General features: G+C 40.8%; 1 protein-coding gene and 1 non-coding gene across 2 annotated transcripts in view; both read left to right on the forward strand.

Annotated features, from left to right (window-relative positions):
* LOC124603351 (extracellular matrix organizing protein FRAS1-like) overlaps positions 1 to 22,301 on the forward strand; it is a 218,419-nt gene that overhangs the window by 121,136 nt on the left and 74,982 nt on the right. The window lies entirely within an intron of this gene.
* Trnat-ugu lies at positions 17,683 to 17,757 on the forward strand. Its single transcript has one exon. It is a non-coding gene; the product is annotated as a tRNA-Thr (tRNA).

Here is a 22,301-nt window from a genome sequence, read left to right on the forward strand (position 1 = left end):
CATATGAACAGTTTCAGGTGATTAAAGAAAACTCGTAAAAAATACTCAAATTTTTCTAAATAAGTTACTTTCAACACTATATTTATATACAAAATATCATGCTGTTTCATATGATAGGGGTGTCATTTAACAGTAATTGACATGATTCCCACAGAATAGGCAAATGCTTCCATGTTCAAAGTGACCCCAACCCATGGGGTGAAATTGAACAGTGAAAAACTTTTAAAAAAATTATCTAGGCCTGGGGGATAAAAATGTATAATCTGCTTTATCATATTCAGCAACACCTCTTGCAACTTTCCAAAAGGTTTCATGTTGATATCTCCAGGAGATTCTGTTTAATTTACAAAAATGAATTTAAAATGTTCAAAGTCAACCTGCTTTACGGTACCTATTGTTGCCCTCAGAATTAGATAAATCCTTACCATACATTCTGAAGTGCTACTCCAGCACCCAACATATCTATGAAACACTCTGATGTGTCCTGATATCCCACCAACCCTAGTCTGCTGTATGTGAATAGTATCCCTGCAAAGACTTAGATGCAAGGACTGGTCTTTGTGCCTATCCAGCCATTCTAATCCAGTCTCATCACAAGCATACCATACCCTGTCAGAGGTATACTGTAAAATATGCACAGTATTTTATGGTTGCACAACTGCCAACCAATTGTCCATTTGAATGACTGACTACCACCAAATGTAAAGAGGTTGAACAGCATCACTTGCTCTGATAACACTCATAATATGAATACTTGACAATATAAAATAATTAGATAAGTAAAAAATCTAGTCACCAAGTGGTTGTAGGAGAATGCACACATAAAAAAAGCAAGCTTTCGGAGCCAGTGACTGCTTCCTCCAGCAGAAGGTTTGAAGGTGAATGAAGAGGGGTGAATGGAGAGGAACTGGAGAGGATTAGGAAAAGGGGTAGAGATTCGAAAAGTCACCCAGAATCCCAGGGCATGGGAGACTTACCAGACAGGGTGAGGAGGAAAGACTGTGTCCTGTATTAACAATAAACTATCATTAAGCTGCTTAATTCTGTACATGTTTGTGATATCTAAATTTAACTGAGTACGTTAGAATGAAAACTGCTTCTTTGGGAAAAAAGGCTTCTGTCTCTTCAGTTGTACCATAGAACTGAAGTTTTTGTGCTGTTAGCAGCTTAATATTTACTTGATTATGAAGGTCTTTTTCAATGCAGATATGTCTTGTTTTTCAAAGCAAATACATCCTAGGTCTGTAAATACTGAGCCTTATTTATAGTACATTGCGTTTTGTCCTGTAGCTTTATTATGAACATTGCTACTTGTCATGTAGCTAACAGAACTTCTCGACTCCTGAATTTAGATACTCAGGTAATTTGTAGAATGAGTGGTTAGTGAGGTACGTTTTTAATTTTATTTTGATTTTGCCGGGTTTCCCAATTTCCTGTTTTCTGTCAGTCAAGAACTTGCTGAATATCAAGAGTACATAACTCCATTCTGAACACAAGACAATGAGAATGTTTACATAGAAATTATTTTTGTGTCTTCTATTATGACTGTGTAAATAAGTTTGGCAAAAACTGATTTTTATTATGAGAAAAAAGAGGGAAAAAATGATTATGTAGTAAATGATTGGGAACTGAGTGTAAGAATTCCAAGATACTTAAAAATTCTTCTGTAAGATGTGTGGTCATTTACTTTATACAATATTGTCGCTTTATAACTACTATCAAGTTCAAATCTCAAAGTAGCGTCATCAGTGAAATACGACGCTTAGCACTGAGAATATATTTATTGTGGACACCAGTGTACAGACAGAACAGAAATTCCTCTTGGACATAGATTGCTACTGTTTATATGAACATAAAATATTCCAGAATATTCCAAACATAAGAAATTTTGAGAAGCTTCTAGAAATGGTAAATACTAAATGACAATTATTTGCTAGTGATCAGATCTGAAATGATGACCCACAACTTAACATGCAGCAAAATTAATTGTCACAATGTATTGCAATCAATGCAGCTTGTAGCATTGCTCCCTCTGCCAGTGTTTTCAGAAGCCACCAACAGCATCCTAGATATAGACCTTGTCAGTGGTACTCTGTATGGTTGTGCTGGACAATCTTCATGTTTGGGTCATGTTACTTCCTCTTCACTATGGTGACCATTGAAGATAATCCCTCCCATCAAAGTTTGCACTCACTGTGTTGGCCTAGAATGAGAAACTCCCATCATCAGTTGTGCCTCAGACCTGTAGAAGCGCTACATACAAAGGGTATGGGTGACATCTCTATACCTTTATCTTCTTGATGAAGGGTTATAATCCTCAACTTAATATGTCATGTCTGACTAGTGATGGAGCATTCAATATAGCACAAAGTAATGGTTTCGTAACTTTTCAAGTAGTCCTATGTGGAAAGTAGGACCACTGAAAAAGTTGTTAAATCATTACTTCGGGCTGTATTAAACCCATAGCATGCTATCGCTGTTTTCTCCCGGATGAGACCAACCAACAGCAATGTCCCTTGTACGACTACCAATGGGCAAGCACACACCATTTAATACATTTTGTGACTTAATTACTGGTCTAGGGCTGGTTGTATGCTATTTCATTGTGCCCTACATAAATTTGGTAACAATCTAGGCTATTGAGCAATTTAAAGCACAAATATGAAAAATCAAATAAGAAACTAGGAATCGTCCATGTGAACAATGATGTGTCCTGACACAGGTCTTATCTCAACTTTAAATATATTACAGTCAGCAAACACGTTCCCTCAATTGGTGATCGTACAGAAACTAAAATTCAAAATAATAAAACATTATTTTAGTATAGCAGTGAGAGTAGCAGTTAGTTCCTACATAAGTAATGTTTTACCTGAGTGGTGGCATAGTCCATGTAACATAGCAAAACAAAAGTTATATAAAAGTACTACATCAGAATATTCAACACATTGGAAACAAAAAACTTGAAGCAGAAGTAGTCCTAAGTGCACAGGTCTGTTCAAAAAATTCTGGTACATTCATAATTTTGCTCTAATGGAGTGTTGGAGCAAAATGCAGTTGGAATCCATGCACACACCTGTGTTTCATTGTTAATTATGTCTGTTAGTTATTTTTCAAGGTTGTGTTGAGTGGAACATTGTGTCCCATAGTTTGCAAATTTTTAGATGGCAGGGGTATGGGAGCAACATGTTTGCATTAAATTTTACATGAAACTAAAGAAAACCTTTACAGAGACACACCAAATAAAGCAGGAAGCCTACAGTGATGAGAGCTTCAGTTGTACTTGGTGTTACGAATGGTTCACATGGCTTAAAAATGGTCAGACAGGAGTTAAAGATAACCCTCATTATTGATGCCATTGGACATCTACTGATGACACTCACATTAGGAACATCAACAAAATTGTGCATGCCAATCAATTACTGACTATCCAAGAGATTGCAGAAGAATCTAACATTTCACTTGGGTCTTGTCATCAAATCCTGACAGAGGATCTTGGAATACATTGTGTTGCTGCCAAGTTCATCCCATGGCTCATCACTCAAGACCAGAATGATCTTAACCTTGTAATCTGTGAAGAGCTTCTGGATCACACAAATGAGACCAAGATGTTCTTTAAGAAAATCACAGCTGATGATAAGATGTGGGTCTATGATTATGATGTTGACACCAAGGTTCAAGCTTCACAATGGCTTGGGAAAGGTTCTACAAGACCATAAAATGCTCAACAGGTCAGTTCAAATGTCAAAGCCATGTTGACAGTTTTCTTTGAGTTTGCAGGATTAGTTCATCATGATTTTGTGCACAGTGACAAACTATTAATCAGTGGTACTGTTAGGAAGTGTCGCAACTCCTGCCAGAAAATGCGAGAAGGAAACAGCCTGTAACATGGTGAGACAATTCATGGCTCTTGCATCACAATAATGTACCAGCATATTAATCTCTGTTGATGCATGACTATTGCACAAGTAATTTTTTATTTATTTATTTATATACTTGTTCCATAGATCTGTACATGTGAGCAAGTCACTCAGATGTGGAACGTGTCAATATACATAATAAAATACATAGAATAAAGACATTGTTATAGTATTAATAACAGTGCACAAAAGTCATACTTTTTAGCTTAAAAACTAGTCAACATAAATGTGAAGATAGCAGTTTCATATTTAGGGCATTATTGCATTTATTTTAACCTTGAACAGTAATCAAAACTTCCCACTTTGGGTTTAAAAGTGACCCAAAAATGGAAATGAGAAAAACAGGAATTTTTACATTAGGGCATTATTGCATTAGTTTAACAGTAAACAGTGTCAAAAAATTTAAAAACATCTTTCCAATCTGGGTTTTACTTATTTCTCTGAAAGAATTCCTCTAGTGAATAAAGTGAGGTCTCAAGTAAATAATTTTTCAAGCTATGTTTAAATACTGATGTACTACTCCTTATACTTTTGATGCTGTTGGGTAGGGAATTGAAAATTTTCGTTCCAGCGTACTTTACCCCTTTCTGAATAAGTGTCAAGTTCTTTAACTCACAGTGTAAATCCTCTTTTCTTCTTGCTGCCTTTTCCTCCATATCCTCCAGACATGACCCCTGTGGACTTTTTTGTATTTCCAAAGCTGAAAACCCCATTGAAAGGGCAAAGATTTGCAATGTAGATGTGGTAAAAGAAAATTTGCAGACAGCACTTCACACAATCCAGCAAGAGGAGTACCAAGACTGCTTCCAGCAGTGCAAACAGCATTGGGAGTGTTGTGTCAATTGTGAAGGAGAGTATTTTGAAGAAGACCACACACAACAGTAAAAGGTAAGTATAGAAAAATTTTGTGGACAAAGTTCCGGATTTTTTTGAACAAACCTCGTATTATGTATCAGTGAGCATGGTCTAACTGGAAGCTAGATAGATCACTGGACAATAAAGGACTATATCTTATCCCGTTACTTCCATGGGCCTAAACACAAAGGTGGTGGAGTTTCTGTATACATTAAAACAGGAAAGCCCTAAAGACTACAAACAATAAATGTGTGAGACAACCCATAGCTACAGAAAAAGACTTTGAAATTGCTGGTGTAGTGACTAATGATTTTAGATTGTTTTGTGTGTGTGCAGATCACCAAATGGTAAGATTACCATCTTCCTAAAAAGAATTGCCAACTTCCTAAGAATGAACCTGAAGTAAAGCATGATTATATGTTTATTTATTTATTTATTTATTTACACGTCTAGTTTCATAGGACCAAATTGAGGAGCAAATCTCCGAGGTCATGGAACATGTCAGTACATGAAATTACAACATAAAAGTAATAACAGATAAAATTAAAAGTTTATGAATCAGAAAAAAAGTCAAGCCACAAGTTTAAGTAAACACAACCAACAACAAAACATAAGAATCAGCTTAATATTTCAAGGAACTCCTCAACAGAATAAAAGAAGTGAACCATGAGAAAATTCTTCAGTTTTGATTTTAAAGCATATGGATTACTGCTAACATTTTTGAATTCTCATGGTAGCCTATTGAAAATGGATGCAGCAGTATACTGCACACATTTCTGCATGAGAGTTAGGGAAGTGCGATTCAGTTGCAGATCACATTTCTGCCAAGTATTAACTGAGTGAAAGCTGCTAATTCTTGGGAATAAGCTGATATTGTTGACAAGAAATGACCGTAAAGAATATGTATATTGCGAGGGCAATGTCAAAATACCCGGACTAGTGAACAGAGGTCGACAAGAGGTACGCGAACTTGCACCACTTATTGCCTAAACAGTCCATTTCTGAGCCAAAAATATCCATTTAGAATGGGAAGAGTTACCTCAAAATATGATACCATATGGCATAAGCGAATGAAAATAAGCAAAGTAGACTAATTTTCATGTCAAATGATCACTTACTGCAGATATCGTTCGAATAGTGAAAATGGCAGCATTAAGTCTTGAACAAGATCCTGAACATGGGCTTTCCATGACAGTTTACTATCTTTCTGAACAACTAGAAACTTGAACTATTCTGTTTCAATAATTGTATGCCCATTCTGTGAAATTAAATATTGGGTATTGTTGAATTCTGTGGTAGAAGCTGTAAAAACTGAGTCCTACTGTGATTTCTTTCTCCCGAAAATGATGTTATCAGAAGAAATAAAACTGGCATTCTAGGGATCGGAGTATGGAATGTCAGATCCCTTAATCGGGCAGGTAGGTTAGAAAATTTAAAAATGGAAATGGATAGGTTAAAGGTAGATATAGTGGGAATTAGTGAACTTTTGTGGCAGGAGGAACAAGACTTCTGGTCAAGTGAATATAGGGTTATAAATACAAAACACAATAGGAATAACGCAGGAGTAGGTTTAATCATGAATAAAAATGTAGGAGCATGGGTAAGCTACTACGAACAGCATAGTGAACGCATTACTGTAGCCAAGATAGACACAAATACCACACCTACCACAGTAGTACAATATTATATGCCAACTAGCTCCTTAGATGATGAAGAGATTGAAGAAATGTACTATGCAATAAAAGAAATTATTCAGATAGTGATGGGAGATGAAAATTTAATAGTCACTGGGGACCAGAACTTGATAGTGGGAAAAGGAGGAGAAGGAAAAGCAGTAGGTGAATATGGAATGGGGGTAAGGAACGAAAGGGGAAGCCGCCTGGTAGAATTTTGCACAGAGCGTAACTTAATCATAGCTAACACTTAGTTTAAGAATCATGAAAGAAGGCTGTATATGTGGAAGAGGTCTGGAGATGCTGGAAGGTTTCAGATAGATTATATAATGGTAAGTTAGAGATTTAGGAACTAGGTTTTAAATTGTAAGATATTCCCAGGGGCAGATGTGGACACTGACCACAATTTATTGGTTATGAACTGTAGATTAAAACTGAATAAACTGCAAAAAGTAGGGAATTTATGGGGATGGAGCCTGGATAAACTGAAAGAACCAGAGTTTGTAGAGAGTTTCAGAGAGTGCATTAGGGAACAATTGACAGGAATGGGGGAAAGAAATCTACATCTAAATCTACATGGTTACTCTCCAATTCACACTTAAGTGCCTGGCAGAGGGTTCATCGAACCATTTTAATACTACTTCTCTACCATTCCACTCTCAAATGGCACATGGGAAAAAGGAACAACTAAATCTTTCTGTTTGAGCTCTGATTTCTCTTATTTTATTATGATGATCATTTCTCCCTAAGTAGATGGGTGTCAACAAAATATTTTCGCATTTGGAAGAGAAAGTTGGTGATTCAAATTTTGTAAATAGATCTCGCCGCAAAGAAAACCGCGTTTGTTTCAGTGACTGCCACCCAAACTCACGTATCATATCAGTGATACTCTCACCCCTACTGCATGATAGAACGAAACAAGCTGTACTTCTTTGCACTTTTACAATGCCCTCCGTCTATCCTACCTGGTAAGGATCCCATACTACGCAGCAATATTCCAGCAGAGGGCAGACAAGTGTAATGTAAGCTGTCTCTTTAGTGGGTTTGTCACATCTTCTAAGTGTTCTGCCAAAAAATCACAGTCTTTGTTTTGCCTTCCCCACAATATTATCCATGTGGTGTTTCCAATTTAAGTTGCTCGTAATTGTAATTCCTAGGTATTTAGTCAAATTGACAGCCCTTAGATTTGTGCAATTTATCGTATACCCAAAATTTTTCAGATTTCTTTTAGTACCCATGTGTATGACCTCACACTTTTCTTTGTTTAGTGCTAATTACCACTTTTCACACCATACAGAAATTCTCTCTAGATCATTTTGTAATTGGGAATTGAATGTCTGATGATTTTACTAGATGGTAAATTACAGCATCATCTGCAAATAATCTAAGGGGGCTGCTCAGATTATCACCTAGATCATTTATATAAATCAGGAACAGCAGAGGGCCTATGACACTACCTTGTGGAATGCCAGATATCACTTCTGTTCTACTCAATGATTTACTGTCCCTCACCATGAACTGTGACCTCTCCGAGAGGAAATCACTAATCCAGTCACACAACTGAGATGATACTCCATATGCATGCAATTTGATTAAAAGTCATTTGTGAGGAATGGTATCAAAAGCCTTCTGGAAATCTAGGAATATGAAATCGATCTGAGATACCTTGTCGACAGCACTCATTACTTCATGGGAATAAAGTTGCACAAGAGTGATATTTTCTGAATCCATGTTGGTCATGCATCAATAAGTCATTTTCTTCAAGGTGATTCATAATGTTCGAGTACAATATATGCTCCAAAATCCTACTGCAAATTGAGGTCAGTGATATGGTCCTGTAATTCAATGGGTTACTCCTATTTCCCTTCTTGAATATTGGTGTGACCTGTGCTACTTTCCAGTCTTTAGGAACAGACCTTTTGTCAAGTGATTGAGTGTATATAATTGCTAAGAAAAATTCTATTGTGTCTGCATACTCTGAGAGGAGCCTGATAGGTATACCATCTGGACCAGAAGACTTGCCTTTCTTAAGTCATTTGAGCTGTTTCGCAACACCTAAAATATCTACTTTTATGTCACTCATGTTAACAGCTGTTCTGGCTTCAAATTCTGGATTATTTACTTTGTCTTCTTTCATGAAGGAATTATGGAAAACTGTATTTAGTAATTCTGCTTTAGTGGTGTCATCATCGGTAACATTTCCATTGCTATCGCGCAGTGATGGTATTGACTGTTTTTGCCACTGGTGTACTTTACATACAACCAGGATCTCTTTGGGTTATCTACCATATTTTGAGACAATATTTCATTGAGGAAACTATTAGAAGCATCTCGCATTGACATCTGCACTAAATTTTGAGCTTCCGTGGAACTTAGCCAGTCTTGGGGATTTTGCGTTCTTCTGAATTTGGCATGCTTCTTTCATTGCTTCTGCAACAGTGTTCTGACATGTTTTGTGTACCATGGTGGATCAGTCCCCTCTCTTATTAACTTATGTGGTATGAATCTATCTATTGCTGTCGATACTGTATCTTTGAATTTGAGCCATATCTGGTCTACACTTACATAATTAGATTGGAAGGAATGGAGACTCTCTCTTAGGAAGGCATCACATGAATTTTTATCTGCTGTTTTAAATCAATATATTTTGGATTTATTTTTAGTGGTTTTGTTTGATATGGTTTTGAGCCTCGCTACAATGACCTAGTGTTCACTAATCCCTGTATGCGTCATGACGCTCTCTATTAGATCAGGATTATTTATGGCTAAGAGGTCAAGTGTCTTTTTGCAACCATTTACAATTTGTGTGGGCTCAAGAATTAATTGTTCAATGTAATTCTCAGAGAAAGCATTTAGTACAATTTCGGAAGATGTTTTCTGTCTACCACCAGCTTTGAACATGTATTTTTGCAAACAAATCAAAGGCAGATTGAAGTCTTCACCAATTATAACTGTATTAGTGGGGTACTTGTTTGTAATAAGATTCAAGTTTCCTTTGAAGCATTCAGCTATTATATCATCTGAGTCGGAGGGTTGGTAGAAGGAGCCAATTATTATTTTGGTATGGCTGTTGAGTATAACCTCTACCCATAGTAACTTGTAGGAACTATCTATTTCAACTTCATTACAAGATAAACTACTACCAACAGACACAAACACATCACCACCTACTTTATTTAATCTATCTTTTCTGAACACAGTTTGCATGTCTGTAAAAATTTCAGCAGAATTTATCTCTGGCTTTTGCCAGCTTTCTGTTCCTATAACGATTTCAGCTTCAGTGCTTTCTATCAGCGCTTGAAGCTCTGGTACTTTTCCAACACAGCTACAACAATTTAAAACTACAGTACTGACTGTTGCTTGGTCAATTCTTGTCGTTTCTTTGCCCTGTACCCTTTGAGACTGGAGCCCTTTTTGATCTTTCCCAAGACTGTCTAACCTAAAAAACCACCCAGTCCATGCCACAAAGCCCCTGCTACCCATGTAGCCACTTCCTGTGTATAGTGACACCTGATCTATTTAGCGGAACCCGAAACCCCACCACCCTATAGTGCAAGTCAAGGAATCAGCAGCCTACATGGTCACAGAACCGCCTGAGCCTCTGATTCAGTCCCTCCACTTGGCTCTGTACCAAAGGTCCACAATCGGTCCTGTCGACAATGCTGCAGATGGTGAGCTCTGCCTTTATCTTGCTAGCAAGACTGGCAGTCTTCACCTACTCAGATAGCCGCCAGAAAACAGAAAGAATCTCTTCTGGTCAATAGCGACACACATCATTAGTGCCGACATGAGCCACCATCTGCAGTTGGTTGCACCCTGTACCCATCCGAGAGGACCCTTTCCACATCATGGATGACTCCTCCCCAGTACACACACGGAGTTCACATTGGCTTTCTTCACATCCTTAGCTGCCATATCCCTAAGGGGCTCCATCACCTGCCTAACATTGGAGCTCCCAATGACAAGTAATCCCACCCTCTGCGCTTGTCCGGACCTCTCAGCAAGACTGACCACTGCCACAACAGGCGAGGCCACCCTTGCTGGCTCAGAAGTACTTTCAGCAGTGGGCAGCACCTCAAACCTGTTACGGAGACATAAGGGTACAGCCTTTCAGCCAGCACCAACTTCTGCCCAGGAATTTGCGACCCCGCCACGGTTTGCCAATCATCATCGGGCAAGTGTTGACCAGCAAGGATGCCCAAATCTGAGGGCACAGTGGCATCAGAGACCACAGGTGATGCTACAGGTTCCAGAGGTGCCAAAGTGCTCACCTCGGGTGTCCCAGTGTCACCACAGCCCAGGGCAACATCCTGGAGCCTGTCGACCACGGCCAACACAGCTTCCAGCTGTTTACGGACGATGGCCAATTCCCCCTGAAACCGTACACAGTAGCTGCAGTCCCTATCCATCCCTAACAATTCTTTTTCCTCTCTCTTATCTCACAAGCCATTCAAAACAAGCAGATGACTGATGACTATGTGAATTTGTACTATACAGGTCCTAAAACACGATGCTACAACTCTCAAATACTATAATACACACAAAATTTATAAAATAAACTATGCAAGTACCCAAAAACACGCAAATAAATTAAGAATTAAACTATGAAACAAATAAGTGAACTCAGAGTACGACTTGCTGCTGGCTGCTGCTTATCCAACGGCGGCAGTAGAAGAAGAATGGGTAACTTTGAGAGATGAAATAGTAAAGGCAGTAGAGGAACAAGTAGGTAAAAATATGAGGGGGAGTAGAAATCCTTGGGTAACAGAAGAGATACTAAATTTAATTGATGAAAGGAGAAAATATAACTGTATGAATATCAAGAGCTCAGATGGAAAACCAGTCCTAAGCAAAGAAGGGAAAGCAGAAAGGTGGAAGGAGTACATAGAGGGTCTATACAAGGGCTATGTACTTGAGGGCAATATTATGGAAATGGAAGAGGCTGTAAATGAAGATGGGAATGGAAATGCCATGTGGCTAGGGCCTCCCATCGGGCAGACCGTTCGCCTGGTGCAAGTCTTTCGAGTTGACACCATTTCGGCTACTTGCATGTCAATGGGGATGAGATGATGATGATAAGGACAACACAACACCCAGTCCCTGAGTGGAGAAAATCTCCGACCCAGCCAGGAATCGAACTCGGACCATTAGGTATGACATTCCGTCGCGCTGACCTCTCAGCTACCAGGGGCGGACTAGATGAAGATGAAATGGGAGATATGATACTGCATGAAGAATTTGATAGTGCACTAAAAGACCTAATTCAAAACAAGGTCCCAGGAGTAGACAACATTCCATTACAACTACTGGTAGCCTTGGGAGAGCCAGCAATGACAAAACTTTACCATCTGGTGAGCAAGATATATGAGACAGGTGAAATACACTCAGACTTCAAGAATAATATAATAATTCCAACTTCAAAGAAAATAGGTGCTACAAGTGTGAAAATTATCAGATTATCAGTTTAATAAGTCACTGTTGCAAAATACATGAATTCTTTACAGACAAATGGAAAAACTGGTAGAAGCTGACCTTGGAGAAGATCAGTTTGGATTCTGTAGAAATGTTAGAACATGTGAGGCAATACTGCTGCTATGACTAATCTTAGAAGATAGATTAAGGAAAGACAAACCTACATTTTTAGCATCTGTAGACTTTGAGAAAGCTTTTGACAGTGTCAACTGGAACACTCTCTTTCAAATTCTGAAGGTGGCAGGGATCAAACATAGGGAACAAAGGGCTATTTACAATTTGTGCAGATACCAGATGGTAGTTATAAGAGTTGAGGGACATGAAAGGGAGCCAATGGTTGGGAAGGGAGTGAGACAGGATTGTAGCCTATCCCCAATGTTATTCAGTCTGTATATTGAGCACGCAGTAAAGGAAACAAGAGAAAAATTTGGAGTAGCGATTAAAATCCATGGAAAAGAAATAAAAACTTTGAGGTTTGCCGATGACATTGTAATTCTGGCAGAGACAGCAAAGGGCCTGGAACAGCAATTGAATGGAATGGACAGTGTCTTGTAAGGAAGCAAAACTAGAATAATGGAATGTAGTTGGGTTAAATCAGATGATGCTGAGAGAAATATATTAGGAAATGAGACACTTAAAGTAGTAGATGAGTTTTGCTATTTGGGGAGCAAAATAACTAATAATGGTCAAAGTAGAGAGGATATAAAATGTATACTGACAATGGCAAGGAAAGAATTTCTGAAGAAGAGAAATCTGTTAACATTGAGTATAGATTTAACTGTCAAGAAATCTTTTCTGTAAGTATTTTATGGAGTGTAGCCACATATGGAAGTGAAACATGGATGATAAATAGTTTAGACAGTAAGAGAATAGAAACTTTGAAAATACAGTGCTATAGAAGAATGCTGAAGATTAGATGGGTAGAACACATATCTAATGAGGAGGTACTGAATAGAGTTGGGGAGAAATGGAATTTGTGGTGCAGCTTGACTGGAAGAGGGGATGAGTTGGTAGGACATGTTCTGAGGCATCAAGAAATCACAATTTTAGTACTGGAGGGAAGTGTGGAGGGTAAAAATTGTACAGGGAGACTATGAGATGAATAGACTAAGCAGATTCAGAAGTATGTAGATTGCAGTAGTTACTTGAATATGAAGAGGCTTGCACAGGACAGAATAGCTTGGAGAGCTGCATGAAACCAGTCTCTGGACTGAAGACCACAACAACAACAACAACTGTGATTTGCCATTAGTTTATTTTCTACCAGCCATGAACTTATGTCATGAACTGCACTATTTGAAACAGAGAATGTTGCACTCGACATCCTTTATTACCAAGCTAATGTCATCAGCAAATAGAAATATTTTAGAATTACCCAAAATACTAGCGGGCATATCATTTATATGCACATATCTAAAGAAGTTTTGCATCACTTCGGTTCCGAGAGTTCCAGAACCTGTACAGAGAATTGGAATAGAGATCAACATAAACATCATTTCTTCCCCTTTTATTGCTCATGAAAACCACACATTGCATGTTGTACCGCCATACAGCGACACCTTCAGAGGTGGTGGTCCAGATTGCTGTACACACCAGTACTTCTAATACCCAGTAGCACATCCTGTTGCATTGATGCATGCCTGTATTCATCATGGCATACTATCCACAAGTCCGTCAAGACATAGTTGGTCCTGTATTCATCATGGCATTCTATCCACAAGTTCATCAAGACATAGTTGGTCCTGTATTCATCATGGCATACTATCCACAAGTTCATCAAGACACAGTTGGTCCAGATTGTCCCACTCCTCCATGGCGATTCAGCATAGATCCCTCAGAGTGGTTGGTGGGTCACGTCATCAATAAACGGCCCTTTTCAATCTACCCCAGGCCTGTTTGATAGGGTTCATGTCTGGAGAACATGCTGGCCACTCTAGTCGAGCGATGTCGTTATCCTGAAGGAAGTCATTCACAAGATGTGCATGATAGGAGTGCAGATTGTCATCCATGAAGACGAATGCCTTACCAATACGTTGCTGATATGGTTGCACTATTGGTCGGAGGATGGCATTCACGTACTGCACAGCCCTTACGGTGCCTTCCATGTCGAACCCACATAATGCCACCCCAAAACAGAAAGGAGCCTCCACCATGCTGCACTCACTGGACAGTGTGTGTAAGGCATTCAGCATTCAGCCTGACAGGGTTTCCTCCAAACATGTCTCCGACAATTGTCTGGTTGAAGGCATATGCAACACTCATAGGTAAAAAGAACATGATGCCAATCCTGAGTGGTCCATTCAACATTTTGTTGGGCCCATCTGTACTGAGGTGCATGGTGTTGTGGTTGCAAAGATGGACTTCGCCATGGATGTCAGTCGCGAGTGAAGCTGCGCATCATGCAGACTGCTGCCCACAGTTTGAGTCATAACATGACATCCTATGGCTGCATGAAAAGAATTATTCAACATTGTGGCATTGTTGTCAGGATTCCTCCGAGCCATAATCCATAGGTAGCGGTCATCCACTGCAGTACTAGCCCTTGGGCATCCTGAGCAAGGCATGTCATGGACAAATCCTGTCACTCTGTATTTCCTCCATGTCTGAACAAAATCACTTTGATTCACTTCAAGACGCCTGGACACTTCTCTTGTTGAGAGCAGAGCCCTCCCTGATGCAAAGTAACAATGCAGACATGATTGAACTACAGTATTGACTGTCTATGCATGGTTGAACTTCAGACAACACGAGCTGTGTACCTACTTCCAAGTACTTGCTTGGCTAGGTTTAGTGACATCTCTGAACAGCCAAAAGGACTGTGTCTGTGATACAATATCCACAGTCAACGTCTATCTTCAAGAGTTCGAGGAACCGTTGTGATGCAAAACTTGTTTTGATGCGTGTAAATAAGGAACAGGCATGGCCCCAACACTGATCCCTGAGGCATCCCCAATTTGAATGTACCCCACTCAGACCCCACATCACAGCCATTCTCAACACTGTGAATAATGACCTCTTGCTGTCTGTTGTTAAAGTAAGAGGTGAACCAATTGTGAGCTACTCCCCATATTCCATAATGGTCCAACTTCTGAAGCAATATTTTGTGATCAACACAATCAAACGCCTTAGTTAAATCAAAAAAATATGCCTAGCATTTGAAACCTTTTGTTTAATCCATCCATTACCTCAAAGAGAAAAGAGAATGTGGAGAGTTCAATATGAACATGGGAAAAGAATCAAAACCAAACAATATTCTGAAGAATTGTTAATACAACACAATATAGAGGCAGCAATATCTGCACCATCAAGAGTGACCTCTCAAAGTCAGACGGTTATTGACAATATCATTACTAATATTAGCAAGTATAACTACGTCACATGCAGTCCAAACAGAAATATCTGATCGTTAAGAATAGCTGATCTGCTTCTGCAGACGTAAGGGCATAACATCAGAACCAAAACAAACAACCAGAAAAATCATAAACATCAGTGAACAAAATATTAACATCTGTAGACCTAAGGTTGCTACACCTACTCCATAAGCAAACATTACAATTTTGACCACCTTTTAAAGTCACTGGAAGATGATTTATGCAGACAAGAAAGAAGAGTGAATTCAGTACAGATACCTATGGGTCTCTAAATATTATGTTTCCCCATTCTGAGGTTAGTTTCACGCCTGTGACAAAGTCTGTTAATTAAGTGATGTAGGACTGTGTTAATCAAAGAGTTGAATTTTCCATCTTCACTTCTGCTTTATAAATTTGTTGCCAGCAATGTTCTAGTAAACTGTATATATAAGAAAACTGTCACTAGTTGATGTCTGTATGTAGGAGATATTTAAGAAACTTTAATATGAGGGGTCTTTACAACAGCAATAGAAGCCACAACAATTATTTTCGACTTTTTGTTTGTTTGTTTGTGCAATGTATGTGGTGTTTACCTAAAGGGTTTGGCAACCCCTCAGACAATGAAGTGTCAAGGGTTTGCATATGTACGAAGAATTGTCTCCCCAAACTGCATCAATCACAGCGAGGATGGCAGGCAGCAGGATGAATACCATCAGAGGCTCTCCATGCCAGGGACCTATTTCCTCCACCACATCATGTATGCAGAACTGGCCTGGTACAAATTCCTGTGCACCCTGGCTACATAGGGCAGCGCAAGCCAACATGTCAACAGCTTGCTCCACCGGAGCTCTTGGCCAATTCATATGCCAGCTCTTAGCAGCCAATCAATAGAGCCCAGCTTGAAGCCATCTCAATGGGACCTATGACTTTCTAGTGATATCCTGAGACCTACCTGGCAGTCACCTACACTGAACACTCAGCCTCCATCAGTAGGGATTATCAGTGGCATAATGTTGATGTCCCACTACGTTTATTCACTGTGTGTTCATTTAGTGTCTGAGAAGCTGTGTTATTTTTATTGAAGAGTTTTCCATTGTTACTAAACCTCTCTACTGTGGTTGTAATAAACCTTTGTTTTTGTTTACCTATGTTTTTTTATTTCTTATCAGGCATCTCCCCATGGGAGTTTGTCCGTCTGTCCTTATGTTTGTATGTGTATCACATGAAAACTTGTGCATGAAATTGCATGAGGACTTCACAGTTGTATTGTTGGAGGTCTAACTTAAAATCTGGTTCATGTTTCATCTTGATATGCCACCTAGAAGCTGAGATATTTATACATACAGAGTGTTTCTTTAACTGGGTAAGTATGGAGAAATTGTAATCCATAGGAGATACAGGGAAACTGTCTTAGGAACCTTTAGGTGCTTTTTTTGTGAAAACAATTTTGCCATAATCAAATTTTTGGTCAAGCATGAGTTGTCCACGGAAGTGAGTAAAATTGACATTTTTTTAAAAAAATGTGGATTGACTCAGTTTTGTGTCAGGATCATTTCATTATGTTGGAAGAAAAAAATCAGGACAGCGAAATTTTATAAAACTAAGCTAAATAAACCAGTACAGAAGTGATATAATCCATAAAAATTAATATTTAGGAATATTTTATGATCATAATAATGGTGTTTACAATTTAATCCCATTATCCATAGACATTCTAGAATTCATTCTTGAGTTGGTATAACTACTACCAGTGATAAGTATGTAGAGTTGATGCTACTATTGCCCTTGATATGTTTGACAAATTGACACTAAAAATCTGTTATCAATTCTTTACCACTGCATGCTTTTGACAGCTTCATTTCAGCTTATTATGTCTTTTTTTCTCATTGATAATAAGGTTCATGATTTCTCAAAATTCATTAGCATTTGAAATACATGTGAATAAAGTCATGGGCATAAGCTCATTTCTCTCTAAACAATGTTATTGGGTCATTGTCCACTGATTCAGTGTTAAAATACTTTTCTTTTATGCTCTATACCCAATTGATCAGTGTATTTTACTGTTAACATTTGTATATGAGGATCAGATAAAACTTAAGAACTGTAAACATGCTGTATCATTTCATTTCTAGCAAAGCTGCATGGTCATCCACGGTAACTGTTCTTTCGGGAACAGATACTACCGTCATATATAGTTAAAAATATGGGTTCCCGGCCTTTGACCTTCTTGTGCGAATGCACACGCTATGCCCGAACTCGTACGGGACTTGGTATATTAATCTGCCACGAGTAATGAGTATGATGGGCAAACATCTATTAGGTGCACTACGAATGTAGTGTTGTGGACATGTTGGGAATGTGGATCTCACGGGGAGCGTGCAAGGGATAAGTCCCTGCAGACGCACTATCCTCTGTGCCCGCGGTGGCTCAGATGGATAGAGCGTCTGCCATGTAAGCAGGAGATCCCGGGTTCGAGTCCCGGTCGGGGCACACATTTTCAACATGTCCCCAATGAAGTGTATCAATGCCTGCTTGCAGCTAGGGTGTCTATGTAATTATCATTTCATTTCTAGCAAAGCTGCATGGTCATCCACGGTAACTGTTCTTTCGGGGACAGATACTACCGTCATATATAGTTAAAAATATGGGTTCCCGGCCTTTGACCTTCTTGTGCGAACGCACACGCTATGCCCGAACTCGTACGGGACTTGGTAGATTAATCTGCCACGAGTAATGAGTATGATGGGCAAACATCTATTAGGCGCACTACGAATGTAGTGTTGTGGACATGTTGGGAATGTGGATCTCACGGGGAGCGTGCAAGGGATAAGTCCCTGCAGATGCACTATCCTCTGTGCCCGGGGTGGTTCAGATGGATAGAGCGTCTGCCATGTAAGCAGGAGATCCCGGGTTCGAGTCCCGGTCGGGGCACACATTTTCAACATGTCCCCAATGAAGTGTATCAACGCCTGCTTGCAGCTAGGGTGTCTATTTAATTATCATTTCATTTGCTTGATCTTCACAATCAAGCCAGCCTAAATTTAATTTTTGTGATGGCTCCCAAACTCAAGGTCCTCGGCGGTACTTTTGGGGCAGCCTCAGTGTATTTTATTGTTAACATTTGTATATGAGGATCAGATAAAACTTAAGAATTGTAAACATGCTGTATAACGTTTGCGTGATCCTCACAATCAAGGCAGTCTAAAGTTAATTTTTGTGATGGCTCCCAAACCCAAGGTCCTCGGTGGTACTTTTAGCGCAGCCACCACAAATTGTATAAAGCATGGGTAGTGACCAGGATGTAGCTATGTCTGTTGGCCAAAAAATAAATAATGACAAGAATTGCGCCAGCTAGGATGAAGAGATAACTTATCTTTATTTCTGATGAAACGTGCACCAGCAATACAAGTCCAAGTAATATCCAAGACTAATCCGTGTACTGAGCCTAGTCGAATACAATAGCAAATATCACACTGCAATGGCTCTGCTATAAACTCCACGAAAGGCTAGCAATAGACAATCAACAATAGACTGTCCATCTCGGGGCCAGCGCTCCTCCTTATATGCAAAAGGCAGAGGGCGCTGTGGACCCGAGCTCAGAAATGGCGTGACCTCTTCCATTGGCGGTAACGCCCTGAGACACCGACGGCCGCAACAGGAACTGTGGCCAGCAATGTCACGGTCAGGGCACGCATGCGTGAGTTGGTTGGTTGGATGGGTCTGTGTATACAACATTCCTCTCCCCTTGAAAGGCCACCGAGACGTCAGGTGCTGCAAGGGCCTGATGACGAAGGGGTGTGTGGCTACTGTGAGGTGATGGGGAACCAACATAGCGAGGCTGGGGGTCATTGACTCCCGTGTCCCAGCATTCGCCCTGCGCTGGAGCCGGAACCAGCCAAAACAGCCCCCAGGATGCAACTCACAGCAGCCACGATGGACCCAACTAATGTGCCCCGACTCTCAAAGACAACAGCAATGTAGCCTCAGGCAATGGTGATGATGACCCTTGCGAAGTGAAGGCGATGGAGGCCCCGTCCGGAAGAGCCGAAGGGCGGGCTGGAGCAGCCTGGGCAACGGCGTCGACTTCCATCGGGGTTGGCGCCTGTAGCGGCGAGTGCTGCGGGGGCGGAGACGGGGGCGGGGGCGGTGAGGGACGCCCGCCATCCAGGAACCGGGGCGAGGCTGCATGTGGGTCTGCAACATTTAAGTCCGCGGCAGTATAGCGAGTGTGGCTAAGCTGCAGCTGATTGCGGTGGTGGTGCTGCAAGCCAAGTGGGGTGGACAAAAGATACATATGGGACCCCAAGCACCGTACAACAGTACCCTTCTCCCAGTGGCAGCGGCCTGAATACAACTTGAAATACACTGGAGTGTTAGGCACAAAGCAGGGTGAGGAGAGTTTGGTGACGACGTCCATAGAACAATTCTGCCGGCAATGGGCCATCGCGAGGCAGTGAACGACATGATGACAGGAAGAGTAACAAAGCGTGGTCTCTCATGTGGTTGGCGCGAAGGTTGCTCATCTCTTGTTTGAAAGTATGAACAAACTGCTCAGCCTCGCCATTGGACTGGGGGTGAAAAGGAGCACTTGTGAGATGAGCAATTCCATTATCAACACAAAACTGTTCAAAATCATGCGAAACAAAAGAGGGTCCATTGTCTGTGACAAACAGTTCAGGTAAACCTTCAATGCAAAAGATCGACGAAAGTGGGTGGATGGTACTCTGAGTAGTAATATTGTTCATTGCCATGACAAAAGGAAACTTGCTATAGGCATCCACGACAATAAGCCATCGAGTACCCCAGAGTGGGCCCACAAAGTCGAGGTAAACATGCTGTCAAGGCGCAGAGGGTGTGGGCCATGAAACAAACTTCTGGGGCGGGGCCGACTGGTGTCTGATGCACGAACGGCACTGAGTGATTAACTGTTCTATATCTATGTCCATTCCTGGCCATGTGCAATGCTGGCATGCAAGTTGCTTAGTGCGTAGCATTACCCAGTGGCCCTGATGTAGCAATTGCAAAACTTTGTGTCGCAAAGCCATAGGAATCACCACACGAGTTTGTCCTGATGGAGAGCGCAGGAGCAAAACATCACGTTGCACTGTCAGGTCATGGCGTTGAGCAAAGTAACGGCGCACGACAGGATTTGCAATGTTCTTCAGCGAACGTGGCCATGCCGTGCAAACAAGATGCAAAAGTTCACTCATCTCAGTGTCTGAAGCTGTGGCCTGTGCAATCTTGCGAATGTCCAGAGGAAAACTAAGTACGACATCACTGTCTTGAGAGTCTATGTGACAACAAGCAATGTCTGATTCATCAAAAGATGTGTCATGGGTGATTGGAAAACAAGACAACACATCAGCATTGCAATGGTGAGATGTGGGGTGATACAAATTTTCATACTGGTAATTTGACAATAACAAGGCCCACCGTTGCAATTTCTGAGTGGTACGGGTGGGGGGGATTGGCTTTGCAGGATGAAACAACTGCTGTAATGGCTTATGGTCCATCACAAGGGGGGGGGGGGGGGGGTGATTTGCTTTGCAGGATGAAACAACGACTGTAACGGCTTATGGTCCATCACAAGAAAAAATTTCCTGCCATACAAGTATTCATGGAACTTCGTTACTCCATATATGATGGCTAAGGCTTCCTTCTCAATTTGGGAATAGTTCTGTTGTGTGGTGATGAGCAATTTGGAAGCAAAAGCTATTGGGCGATCAGCTGATCCGACACGATGCGACAACACTGCACCTAACCCATAGGATGAAGCATCCACAGCAACAACAACTGGTTTAGAAGGGTTGAAATGTTCAAGGCAACAATCACTCAACAGTGCTGTTTTCCATTTCTGGAGTGCCGCTTGGCACCACACAAACGGAACGTTGTGCCAACGTAATCGGTGCAAGGGGGCAGCTATTTGCGCAGCACTGGGTATGAACCTATGATAATAGGTTATCTTGCCAAACACAGATTGCAACTCAGACAAGTTCTTAGGTGAAGGAAGGCTGGCAATGGCACGAAGGTGTGACTGCAAGGGATGCACACCCTGTGCATTGATAACATGTCCAAGATGTTCTATTGCAGTACGAAAAAATACACACTTTTCCTTGTTCACATTGAGCCCTGCTTCTGACAACACTGTAAACAAGTGACACAAATTCTGCAAGTGTTACTCTGGAGTATGACTGGCAACCACAATGTCATCCAGATAATTTGAGCAAAAAGGTACTTTGGCAGTCAACTGCGACAAGTAGCGCTGAAAGTTTGCAGGAGTGGAGGAGCTGCCAAAGGGGAGGCGCAAATATTTAAAGAGACCCAAGTGAGTGTTGATCACAAAAATGTCCTGGGATGGTTCATCTAAAGGAATTTGCAAATACGCATCCCACAAATCAATCTTGAAATAGTATTGGCCCATGCCTAGTTTGTCCATTAATTCCTCAGGGTGAGGGAGAGGACAGCTATCGACAATTGTCTGTGGATTCACTGTACTCTTGAAGTCCACACACAAACACGAGGAACCATTGGGTTTCTTTAGTACAACTAAAGGGGAGGCACTGGTCTTGCTTTGCAAAAACGTGGGCGGGCATTATCCTTCAGCATGATGTGTGCAACATAATCACATACGCAGCCCAAACCACTGCCAAACAAATCGGGGAACTCTTCACAAAGAGGAACAACAGCATCAGGAGTAGGACATTCACTAACAGCTAACATCTAGTCTTGGATGCTGAGGCCAAACAAATCGAAGCAGTCCAGCCCAAAAATATTTTTACACAAATGTGCGGTGACAACATGCAATTGAATTGTCCTGGTCACATTGTGGAATTGTGCTGGCATGCTACATGTACCCAGTACTATAATACATTTGCCACTATATGCTGTAAGCGGAGCAGAAGGTGGAGCAAGTTGAGGCTTTCCTAGCAATTCATACACCCGGCTATTTATCAGTGTAACGGAAGAGCCTGTATCCAACTGAAATTTCACACAATGTGAAGCAACGTGCAACTCAATGTACAATTTGTTCACCT

This window comes from Schistocerca americana, chromosome 1 (genome assembly GCF_021461395.2).
Source record: "Schistocerca americana isolate TAMUIC-IGC-003095 chromosome 1, iqSchAmer2.1, whole genome shotgun sequence".
Classification (NCBI taxonomy): domain Eukaryota; kingdom Metazoa; phylum Arthropoda; class Insecta; order Orthoptera; family Acrididae; genus Schistocerca; species Schistocerca americana.